This window comes from Leuresthes tenuis, unplaced genomic scaffold, assembly GCF_036924035.1.
Source record: "Leuresthes tenuis unplaced genomic scaffold, fLeuTen1.0.hap1 SCAF_9, whole genome shotgun sequence".
Classification (NCBI taxonomy): domain Eukaryota; kingdom Metazoa; phylum Chordata; class Actinopteri; order Atheriniformes; family Atherinopsidae; genus Leuresthes; species Leuresthes tenuis.
In genome coordinates, this window is record NW_027325363.1 from 10,668,205 (window position 1) to 10,680,693 (window position 12,489).

Sequence of the window (12,489 nt, forward strand, 5' to 3'; positions counted from 1 at the left end):
GGCTAATACATTTGCTTATACTAGATAAAACATACCCCTCATTATTACCTTTTTTCTTGTTTTTGAAGGAAGTGTTGACATTTTGATAGTAATCAATGGATGACTGTGAAGAAGCTGCAAGTAATCCATTGCATTGTGCTGTTTAAAAGATTTGTACTGAGATGTGCACTCACTGTTTTGCCAATGTACCAAAGCATCTAACAAAAACTGTGTTTTGTTCTGCAAATTGCTATAGCCCAGATGACAAAACCACTGATTAAATGTTGTTGTAATTTAAATCAGAAATAGAAATGTATACTTTGAGTGTTCATTTATTGTAAGTTTGTCAGCCTCTGCTTGATGAAATATATAAAAAATGAAGATAGTCATTAAACAAAGGTTAGTTTTTATCTAAAAGCAAAAAAAAACTATTATTTTAATCTTGTTCAACTTTTTTTTCTGCACGACAAAGCAAAACTGTGTCCATAAATACTGCATTAAGTACTAACTTTCACACATAATTGAAATACAGAGAGCCAAACCACTAGAATTTTCTCCTCATTTTGGTATATAGTGCTGCTGTTAGTCACATACTTTCCTGACCCCTCTCACCCCACCAGTGACCAGTGAGAGTGCTTCATGCAGCACACATTGTCAGGCTGGAACTTGAATGAGAGAACAGAGAGGAAAAAGAAGAGAGTGCCTTTTCAGTGCCTGCACAGCAGGGACAAATCATACTGTAGAACTGGGCACCCTGAGAGAGCAGTTTGCCTTTTATTTGCACTGCTGGCCTGCAAAGAGATGCAATGGGCCAAAATCTGATAAACCCCGAATCAATCTGCGGGCTGGCTGAAAATGTATTGTGGTCAAAATCTCGTCTATTTCCCTCAGCCCATCCTTTTAAAAATGTTCTATCCAAACATACCAACACAAGTAGTGTAGCCCCAAAGATGTGCACAGACACACTCTCCTCTAATCAGCCATCTGCTAAGACAGCCCAGTCTCACCAGAAATTGTGAGATAGGAAAGTTTGTCCACACATCCAATACATAGTAGTTTCACAATCCAGGCTTGAAAATTGTGAGATGACAATATTTTTGTAAGCACTTAATGGGATCACAACCAGTGAGTATTAAACAGTGCAGTCATGGAAAAAATAGTAAAGAGTAAATTAATACACAATATTCAATAACTGATTAATGGGCCATCTTACGGTTGCTTAGCATTTCTAGAGTGTTGCTCTGCTCTAATAAAATCCAGTGAATTTGGCTACTCTTACTTGGACGATGATCTTGGGAATGGAAAGTTAGAAGTAGCAGAAAACTTGAATATTTTTTCACACAATCAATCATCAGACATATCTCAGTCATTTCCCTCTTGTGCATGTATACTGGGAAATGAATGGCGGTCCAATTAAACGGCCAAATCAACTAGTAATTGTAGATCGATTCAACAATGCATGTATAAAAGTAAGTATTTGCGGAGGTAGAAATGTGAAAAGGACTGTGGAAAGGTTTTTTCAGGTAAAGATTTAAACCAGCAAAACTTTACACCACTTACCAACACCCTTACATAGGAATTTTGTCCTCCTCAACTTTGGAAACTGTCAGTATCAAGGGTCAAGGCGCCATATTGTGGCAGGAGTGGAAAAGTCATCAATAGTGTGACAGGAGCTATATCACAGAAAATAACTGAGTGTAGCTATTGTCAAATTTCTGAGCTTTTACAATTTGTCAGGAGGTTGTATTGGCAAAGAAGTAACTTTTAGAAAATTGGGGAAAAAAGGCGCACTGGGACATTTAATCAGTGGTGGTAAAGTGTAGAGGGAACTGACATTTGTGCCTTAGCATCAGACAGGAAAAGTATGACTCAGCTGATGACTCATTCATAAATGCTCCCTAATATACAGCAGTGTTTTATTCAGTGTGCACTGACGTTGAAACGCTGACGTAACTTGTTCTTGTTTTAAGGCATTCTTGTAAAAGCTCAGCAACATTTGAGTTCCAGAGAAAATTTCAAGCAGCTTCTTTTAAATAATGAAAACTAGGATAAATATATAAATCTACAGCCTGAGAAATTATTCACAGTTCTGGGATGTCAGAAATCTAGCCAGCTCAGTTCTGTATAAAAAACATAAAAGACATCATTTTCAATTAGTCTGCAGAAAACTTGCAAAATCTTAACATCTGAGACATCTGTCCAACAGTTCAACAGTGTCACGCTTTTAACTTTGTAGTAATCTGATTCATATTATGCTCATCTCCCGTGTGGCAGCATAGCATGGACTGCCAAATGCCCTGATCTTCCTCATAAAAATATTATTTCGGTGAAACAGAAAATTAGCTCATGCACTCCTTTTGAGCTATCATCTCCAATTTTGTCAAACAAGATATGCTGTCCATTTGCTCCTTCATCTGCTCAAATTACCCAGATTCCCCAGGAATACTTTGCCAACATCTGTTTAGGCTTCATCCGTCATGTGTAGTGGCAGTAGTGGTGGTAGAAGTAGCAGGAAACAGTACATGCTGAAGGTTAATCTCCATTTGCTTCATTGTTTCATCACACACCAGGACATGTGAGAGTATGGTTTTTTTCTCTTCTTTCTGACCTTCAATTTCACAGTTTCCCTCTCTCCTGCCTCCTCTCATCCTCTTTTAGCCATCAGAGCTATGACCACACATGCATACTCTACAGCTCACACCTACATGCACATACACACATGCAGCACCATCCATCCATCCATCCATCCATCCATCCATCCATCCATCCATCCATCCATCCATCCATCCATCCATCCATCCATCCATCCATCCATCCATTTTCCATATAGCCAGAAGAGGTTTACATGATCATCTTCAACCGTGGGAGGCTTTAAAATAGCTTCTGCTACCTCCTCCACCACTGTAGAGGGCCCCTTTACAGTAGTGATGTGAACAATGTTCAATGTTTCTGGGTCATGATCGAAAAACAGAGGTCGGCAGCGTGTGGAGGAGTACACTTATGATATGCTCAGTGGGCAACAGTGTGACTAAAGACAGAAACAGCAAAGCTACAATTACTCGAATTACATAATCAATTACATTCAGACAAAAGAAAATCGACAAATTTTCTGGATTTGCAGGCTGGGAGAAATTCAACACCACAGTGTGTGAAAACAGCGGACGTCAGTTCTCTGACTGATATTATACTCTTTGTCTATTGCAACTCAAACATTTCTTTTTTCACAGTTTTTCTTTTGAAAGAGACTGAACACCATGTAAACTATATTAATGGGACTGTTGGAATGTGAAAGGAATTGTGTTTGTGCTTCAAAGGTTTGTTATTTAGTCAGTAAATTGGCTGGAACAAGCAAAATGCGAAGCAGTTTGGTGACTGTGTGAGCTGCACTGCTTAAAATGTTTCAAAGTTTTTACCACGTCAGCAGTCAATACTGGATGTCCTCCTCATATACAAATCTCTGTTTTTGTTCTCGTTGTGTTAACACAGCTTACTGTACATCATAAGGATGCCAGTTCTGTCTGCCTGAATGCTGTTCTACATCACAATAAGCTTTCTTGAGCAGATATAAGAGTACAGGCAAAATCCAAGACTGTGCAACAATGTCTGTCTGACATCAGACAGAACTGCCAAGTCGTGACACTTTGTTCCTGGTCTCAGGCAACAAGAGGGAGAGGTTGAATTAATAGGTCTGCACCCAGGCAACAAAAGAGAAGTTCACAAGAATTAGATTACTGTTGTATGTATTGAAATACTTTGCATAGCAATATGTTACAGGACCTGGAAACAATAAGTCCACATTTGATCTTGATATGCCGTAGTCTTCAACCAGACGCTTCTACCGGAAGACCACACTCTACGTCTTGACATGCTCCACATGTGTGACTCCAATTTTATCGGTGAATTTGATTGTTCTTTGTCAGACGCCACCCTGCATTATTAGCCTTGCCTCCATGAGCATGTGGCTGCTGTTCGGGGCTTTCTTAGATCTTCAGAAAGAGTAGAAAGTGTTCTGTGGAAAATCTTTGTGTTGTAAGTTTCCGAGCTTGATTGGCTGATTTGTCAGTGGTTGATTCACAGCTCCTTACTGTTACCTTGAGAGTAATTTGTCAATTTATCAGACATCACAAATAATCTGTGGCCTAGATATTTCAGGAGTAAACCTGCATGTCTGAGAATTTTTAAGGACCTTGATCGCAGTTGAAACGTGAATAGTTTGCTGTGATAAATGAGAATTCAGAATTTGTTGTAACCAGCATGAATTGATATAAAATGTGTTTTACAAGAACGAGCCAAGGGTAAAGAGGGTTTTTGATGTTAGGGCAGTAAAAGCAACACAAATTGGAGGTGTCAGAGCTTCGGGCTACTCTAACACAATGTTTGGCAGTATAGCTGAACGATTCTGTAAAAAGCTTTATGAAAATCTGGAAAGCTCCATCATTCAGTTACCACCTTTAGTGCAGAAAGCCTAATTGCAGGCCAAGGATTTGCGTATCGGTTAGCTTCAGTGGGAGATGGTGTTGTCACACAGTGGACTCATTGTCCTGAGAGTCTGTCCTGCGAAGCACACAAGGCTCCTTTGTGGACTGGTGATATTAATCTGCAAAGGCAGAGATCTGGAGGACTCTGACTAAGCTCACTTATAACCACACACACCAGTACACACAGAGGCACACAGACACAGACTCAACCATATGCATATTTATTATGTAACAGCACTAAGAGAGGATGCACTGTCCAATCCCATGCAGCTTTTCCGTCATAAAGATTTCATTCTTCTAAAATGATTTACACAATCCATTCAATCTGCAGGTCTGTCGTCACCGCTGTTGACATTAGGTGTCACTGCCAGATGTCATTGCAACGCCAGCCAACTTTCATCATCACCAAGCACAAAGAGGGCTTATACCACAGTGTTTCCCAGCCAGAGAAGTGACAACTTTTCACCCCTGCCTCATCAGCATAACCCGGAACACAAGAAAAATATTCAGTGACCACAGATTGACAGAATCACCAAAAGCCCATAAAAAATTAAATTAAAGGAGGAACTAACAAGTCAAATTCCAAGTGAAAACCGTTAAAACTGTTTGGAAAGGCCAATACTGGACATATTTTGCATTTTTGTTGTTTATATGTTGAAAATTGTCTGGTGGAGTCCTGCTGTGTGGCTCCCCAAACATAATTATGTAACTGAATCGTAATTGCTGAAGGAAATTAATTAAAAGAAATCACACAGACACAGTAAATCATATTTAAAAACAAAAACACACATTACACGTCACATTAGATTGTGCAACTCAAGCACATGTTAAGTATTTCCATAGATAAATATATTTAAGTTGAAGGGGAAAAAAATACTTTTAGAGTTCAAGTTTTCAAGTCATAATAGGTGATAGATAAACCATAAGAGTGGAGAAGAGAGCATAAGCTGAGTCAAACAAGCCGACAATACGGCATTGTAAATATTTCTCTGATCTCTGCTGCCATCTAGAGATAAAGAAATATTACAGCATGAAAATAAAGTCCTCCAGAGAAGTCAACTCATCCAGAAAAATTGCACTTTACATGTAATGGGGTCTATCTGACATGTGGGGGCAGCATATCTCTTCTTTTAGATTTTCTTTTTGGCTGGATAATTCATGCATTGACTGTATACAAAGGTAAGTAAGACAGAATTATATGTCACGTTGATCACTTTTGTGCCGTAAAATATGTAATTTGGAAAATGGCATTTAAACTGTTTGACTCTGACCCAATCCTCCTGCTGGATGGGAGGTTCAACACTAAAGCTACTGCAGTGATATGTACTGAATTTGGTATGTTAGTGTTTGATATATTTTCTGTTCTCTGAAAAGAAAAAAGAAAAGAAAGAAAATCACTTCCCCCTTGCAGCAAATTGCATATATACAAATCATTTTGTCTTTGTGGTTTACCAGTGTACGGATACATTTAATCAAATCTAAACTGGCAGCAGCAGAACAGAAAGCTTTTTACATCTAATAAAAATCCCTTTTAACTCCAGGTGTTCTGCTTTCAGACAGTTTGTTGTGGATGTTCGCCTCTCATAAGAAAGTCCCTTTTTTTCAGCTTGATCAGATTATTAATACATTTATCACTGTTTTAATCATTAAAACACGTGCAAAGTTTCAACACCACAATAACAGGCAAAAGCCTGTGAAAGATCCCTGAAATTTCACAAAGCAGCAATCTGTGAATGTCAGTAAAGAAATTCAACACAGATGCTATCTAAGCAGGTGGCAAACAGCTGACAAGTGTTAAAAAATCTATCAAAAGAAAAAATGAACAGCTTCCTCTCCAAATGCACTTGGCATTATCTGTTAATGACAATAGTAACAGATTGATTTTAAGATTTTAAACATACAGCTTCTGCACTGTGCAGAGACAGTAACGCATCAGATCTTCAAGAAAGTCACTTTGGATTTGACTAAAGATGTATGACAAACCTCAAGCTTACCCAACCACATTTAAAACCCAACACTACAAGAACAACACTGGTCTAAGTCAACAAGCTACTTTCAGGACGCTCTGTGCGATACTGAAACACCTAAGAACATCTAAGGAAGAAAATAAGATCTGAAAAAGACATGACTGATGAAAACAGTCATTGTTTGCATGGTAACTCTTGTAATGGTATACACTTATAACAATTTGAGTTTATTCAAAACTCGTCACAGAATTGATTGTATGAGCACCCTATATTTAAGTGCCATAGCTCAAAAAGGAATGTGTTATTTTCATGTCTTAAAATACCTACTTTGAGGTTACATACTGGAGTTAATAGGCAGCTGTTAGGAGGTTGCAAATTGAATTTGATTTTTTTCAGTTTTGTTGATTTAGTCTTAAATTTAAAAGCTTTTCCATTGTATGTTGTTTATATGTACAAATTCTGGGGGCTTGAAAACCAACTCCAGACCAGCAGGGTCTGGGGTTGTCACTTTGCGGGCCAAATTGGAAGTTTCCTCTGCCGCGATTGGTTGGCTCCAGCCTCTGCTATAACCTAGCTGGGTTTTCAATGTGCCTGTAGATTTCTGCTGGAAATAAGATGTGTTAAACAAAGGCACACTCCAGTTGATATAGAACTGAAATAGAACTTTCAGCTCAACTCTCAACAGAACTCAGTAGCAGGAAGTTTATTGAAGAAAAAACTTATGGTTCTTGTCTGACCCAAGTCTGACAGCAAGTGAAATCAAGGATGTGATTTTTAAATGATTTGAAATTAACTAGAAATGTAGGGTTTCTTTAAAATGTCCCGTATCTTAAAGAAAGCTATCTGGTAGCTATTTGCATAAGATATACTTCAAAGTCCAATTATTTGGTAAAGTATTCTGAACACTAGAAAATTGGAGAACGCACTAAGTAAAATGAGAGGATTAATATAACTTTCATGTTTGCCATGAAATGTACTGCACAGAATATGGCCCGAGGTCCAGAGGAGTCCTATGGACCACTTCAATCACTGACAGTCAGGTAAGAAAACAAAAACAATAACCAAAGAAAAGATAAAAGAATCTATTAAAAAAACAACATTTTTATTAACCTCTTCAACCAGGGGCGGGAGGGGAACATCCGGTTTGATCTGTGTTAGTGTTAGTTTTATTTTGATACCAAGAATGTAATTGGAGAGAAATACTCAATTCATTTTGGACAGGTCATTTTTAAGCAGGAACCCCAGAAAGACTCCTTGGGCTGAACAGATGAAAGAATAGTTTATGCTGCCTTTTAAGTAGCAGAGAACTCTGTAAAATGTCTGACTTAAGTCTTTATTGATCTAAATGTTGCATTTTTTTCACCAGCAGTGGACATCCAAATATTTTCTCACAAGAGCCGGTTCACAGACAGCATATTTGATATTATTACAGATAATATTACTGTTTTCTGCGAGTACAACATCAAGAGACATTATCAAACAAGCATGCCTACTAAAATGCTAAAAACTCCATATTGTTGGAAAAGGAAGAAAGGGTCTCAAAACTCCACAAATTGGTAAGAAAGTTAGCAACATGCTATCACACGAGCAAAACAGAAGACAAAAGACTGCACAATGCAGGCAGATAGCATAACATGCTCATGTTTCAATTTAGTTAAACGTGTGAACTTTAGGCTGCTATAATCAAGTCAGAATGGCCTTTTGTAAAAAAAATGTTGTCCAACCCCGGGCTACAGCTAGCAGCCACTTGGCTTAGATCAGCATTAACACTCGAAAGCTCTCGAAAACTTGTTGCACAATTTGACTTTTTGTTTACATATGATTATGTATAACAACAAATAGCCAAATTTCCCTAGCATTAGCTTATGAGAGGTGACAATATGCTATATGAATATGCTTTTTTTTTTCAAAAATAGAAGCCCTTTGTCACAGACTCCAGGTCATAATGAGGACTTTTTCTTTGTGTTAGAATCATAGCACTAATTAAATTTAGCGAGATCACGTGGTATTTGGTAAACCTGGGAGAGGACAAAGAATTCAGCCGTTGCCCAGGCACCTCTAAAGCTCACATTAAGCTGTTATATCGCAGTCGGTCAGTACAAGTGTGAAATAGCCCTTTTGCTGTTTATAAGGGGTTACTATTTGGTTTGAGCAGTTGCCAGGCAACCAGAGGAAAATCCAAGATATGACTACACCAAGCCAAGAAAGAAGATAAGCTAAACCAATCAAATGGTCATTTAATGGACTATATGAAAACGGAATTGATCGACTAACTCTGCAAGAAAGCAATGCATGCATTATTTTACACTAAATTATTGCTGATATCTTATTCAAGGATAAGAAAATTCATGTCTTTTTTTCCAATGAGGCACTGCAACTTGTCATGACACACTGAATATGAATCACAACACTTTTTATATGAATACTTTATGAAAAGACAAAGAACAAATTAGATCCTTTAGTTCAATAATGTCTTTAATGAGTCTATAATTCTCTGAAATATAATATATTCCATCCATAGAAGCAGCAATAATTGTAACCACACTTTGATTTTACCATACTGTCATCATCATAGGAGTGCAATATGTTTTTTTTTTTGTTTGTTTTTTAATCACTGAAAATTATTTGATGTAGACATAAGTTTGGGAAAATGTCTGTTTCACGACATGCACAGGTCCAAATATCAGAGGAGCGGATTGCAGAGAAGTATCTCTGGCATAATAACTTGTATTTGACATAAGCTTCAAACAGAATAAAATGGACTCTGAAGGGGAAGTGATCTTTTTTCATTGATTGTATGAGGAAGAAATAAGAAAAAAGACATTTAGCCTGTTTTTCATTCCTTTTGACTCCACGTGCTTTGCTCCTTCACCTGAATCTGAGGCCAGAAATTTCATACCGTTTTCATACTTTAACATTTAAAGTCATATTCAATGATTGCCTCACCCTTGGCAGTTGATTTTCCTCACAGAATGTATACAGTAAACAAATTTGTGTTTGAAATGATTACGTACATGCTATTAGCTCTTGGTATGCTGCACATAACTATGTTAATAGAGAATGAGATAATTAGAGAAATCATACTGTAAACTTTAGCCCAATATTGGTTTTAAACACTAATGACAGTTATGTTAAACAGTGTAAACATCTAAGTCATGTATCCTCGACAGTTTGATCTTCGTTAGGCTTTAATAATGAAGACATTGTATCAGCCAGAGTCATGCAGAGATGGAAAAGGAGTGAACTAAACAAATGGATGACACAGAGTGCAGCGATCAGTTCTAGTAGCTGTACTGATATTGGGGATATATTTGGGGATAGTTGGGGATAAAGCTAGGAACAATTAATCCACAAGTAACAGAAAAAAATGTTTGGGATGTTTAAATGTCCTTGAATGATTAAAGTACACCATCAAACTATACATCCTTAACTGTTTTATTACAACAATTACACAAAGAAGAAACGTGTATTAAATGGTGAAATATAGGTGAATAAGTTGAATTTTTTCCAATAAACCTCACAAGGTAATTTCCCCAGTGGATTTCTTAAAAAGGATCACACTTTTTTTGCAAGTCTTCTTAAAAGTATTACCATTCAAAATTCGCATCAATATTTAAGAGCGTAAAGGCTTTTTTACAGAGGGCAATATTGATAGGAAATCATTTTGAACCATGTTTTTAGGAATTGAATGTTAAATAAATCCAGCTATAAATAACATAAAATATACTGAATATACTGTAGAAACGGATCATTTTGATGGGTAAAAGTACAATGTAAGTGTGAAAATGTTTTTTTTTTTTATATAAAATGTCCTTTAAAGATATGAATTGAAAAATTCCTTATATTCCCACTGAAAAAAAATTTGTAAAAACAACACATTACGATAGCAAGATTGTCCAAACTCTTCAAACTAAAGCAAATGTTTTGTCTGTTGCCAAGGAAAAGTTTTAAGAAAGACACTGATTTGCTGTCTTGTTGAGAGTTAGATAAGGAGCTTGATACTTCTCTCATGTCTGTATGCCAAATACAAAGCTAAAGCAGCAGCTGCTTGCCTCAACATCCAAACTGAAAACAGGGAGCAAAAAGCACGAGTGCTTTTGTCTAAAGTTGACAAACTCCACCTGACAGCGCCTCTACAGTAAAGTCTGCTATTTAACACGTTATCCAGCACATCCTGCACCAGACCACAGATTTCTGCATTTCCAATACCAGAGAAACAAGATCGTGGGCATGTCTTGGACATAGAACAAAGAATTAGGCGTCTTGTTATACTTGTGATGAGAAGATAGTCGATAAAGGAGCATCAGTCAAGACAAACAGTGCATAACGATGCCAGCCCCCTCCTTTTTTATATTCCGTAAAATCTGTCTTTGTACCCATTTCACAGCGTAAAATGCCCTCATTTTTGACAGAGGGGAATGCAAATGCTGTGTGCAAATTAATTACACATCCTGATGGCTTGCCAGTCTGTATGTATCCTCCTGGACCATTAACTTTCAATTCAGGGAGTGGATTTTTCACAGCATTTCTACAATTAAAGCAGTCAGGACATAAATGTTGCACTTAATTCAGCTTACATTCTTTAAAACTGATGGCTTTCAGTGAGCTATTATATTAGACTTTAAATGATCAAATCTGAAATAAAGAAACAAAATAAAGCACCCCTGCCACACCCACTTTAAACAGAGCTCCTCCAGCTCAGCTGAATTGCCACATTAAAAGTTCAGTTCTCTGTCTGAGCTCAGACTGTGTTTATAACCATGTCGCCTCTGCCTGATTCAATTCATCACAAGAGGAAAAGACAGAACTACCACATTTGGTATTCTCTGTCAGATAGTTACACTTGAATCGTGGCTGATAGAACAAAGAGTGACATGAAATATGTCAAGTGAAAAATAACCCAAATGACGGCCCTAAATTTAGCTGTTGCACAGTTTTGATCTGCAGATCACTCAAACAGCTGTCGTGCTTTTTGAGAAAGAAAATGCCATTATGATAACTTCCCCAGTGTTTCATAACCAGTTTAGACAGAACACAGTAAACTTTGCGGCATTTCACAGCGTCATGGTCACACAGACAGTCCTTATGTATACTGCCCATTGTTTGACCCAGTTCACGTTTCGTACTCTGTCGCAAAGAGTGAAAAACCATCAAGCCCTTTGACAACCGTTATCAGCCTCAAAAAGATTTCCCAAAGATTTCAGATTCCTCGAAGAATATTTATCAAGCTGGAGAGAGTGTGTCCCACAGGCTGCATAATAAAGAAAACAAAGAAAAGACCCGTCTCTCTGTTGAAACTCCTTTATTAAGCCACACAAAAAAAGATAACACGGCAAACTTGTCTTGTGTGGCGTATCGCCGAAATTCAATGCTTTATTTTTAGATTCGCTTAAACCTCTTTTCATTCATTATTGCAGATCTTTGTGCTCTGTGTGAAGCTGGGTAAAGATGTTAGAGGACAGCTGTCGTGTTTATTTCTGCAACAACAACAAAAAAGAAAGTGAAACAAAAGAATTTACTGTATCTGTAAGGGTCTTACTGGGACTGACAACACTTAATTTCATTGTGTCATCTCATTGTGGCATCATATATTCAGATACCTGGCACAGGGATAGAAATTTATGATGCAATGTTTTCTTTGTACAATGCAAGCAAGGATCTATGATTTAGATCTTTGTTGGGGGGAGAAAAAAAAGCACCTTGGGGAATTTGTTAAAAATCTTCATTACCATGAAGCTGACAAACTTCTTTCAACTCCAGCTGTACAAAGGAGACTTTGGGCTTTGGGAAGCAGTCTGAAAACACCTTCAGACAGAGTGAATTTTATATTTATATTTTTTTTATCTAAGACATGAAAGAAAATGATCTTTTTGTCCAAGTGTTGCAAAGGTTCACAAATGGATGATTTATTTCTGTCACAAGTAACAAAGCTAAGGACAAAGATAAAGGTCGAACTTTGCACATGGACTTGAGACCCGAGTTCAAAAAAAGCACAAAAAGTTTTTTCTGCCTTTCAACCCCCGTCAAGTTACAATAAGATAAAAATACATTTAGCATAAACAGTT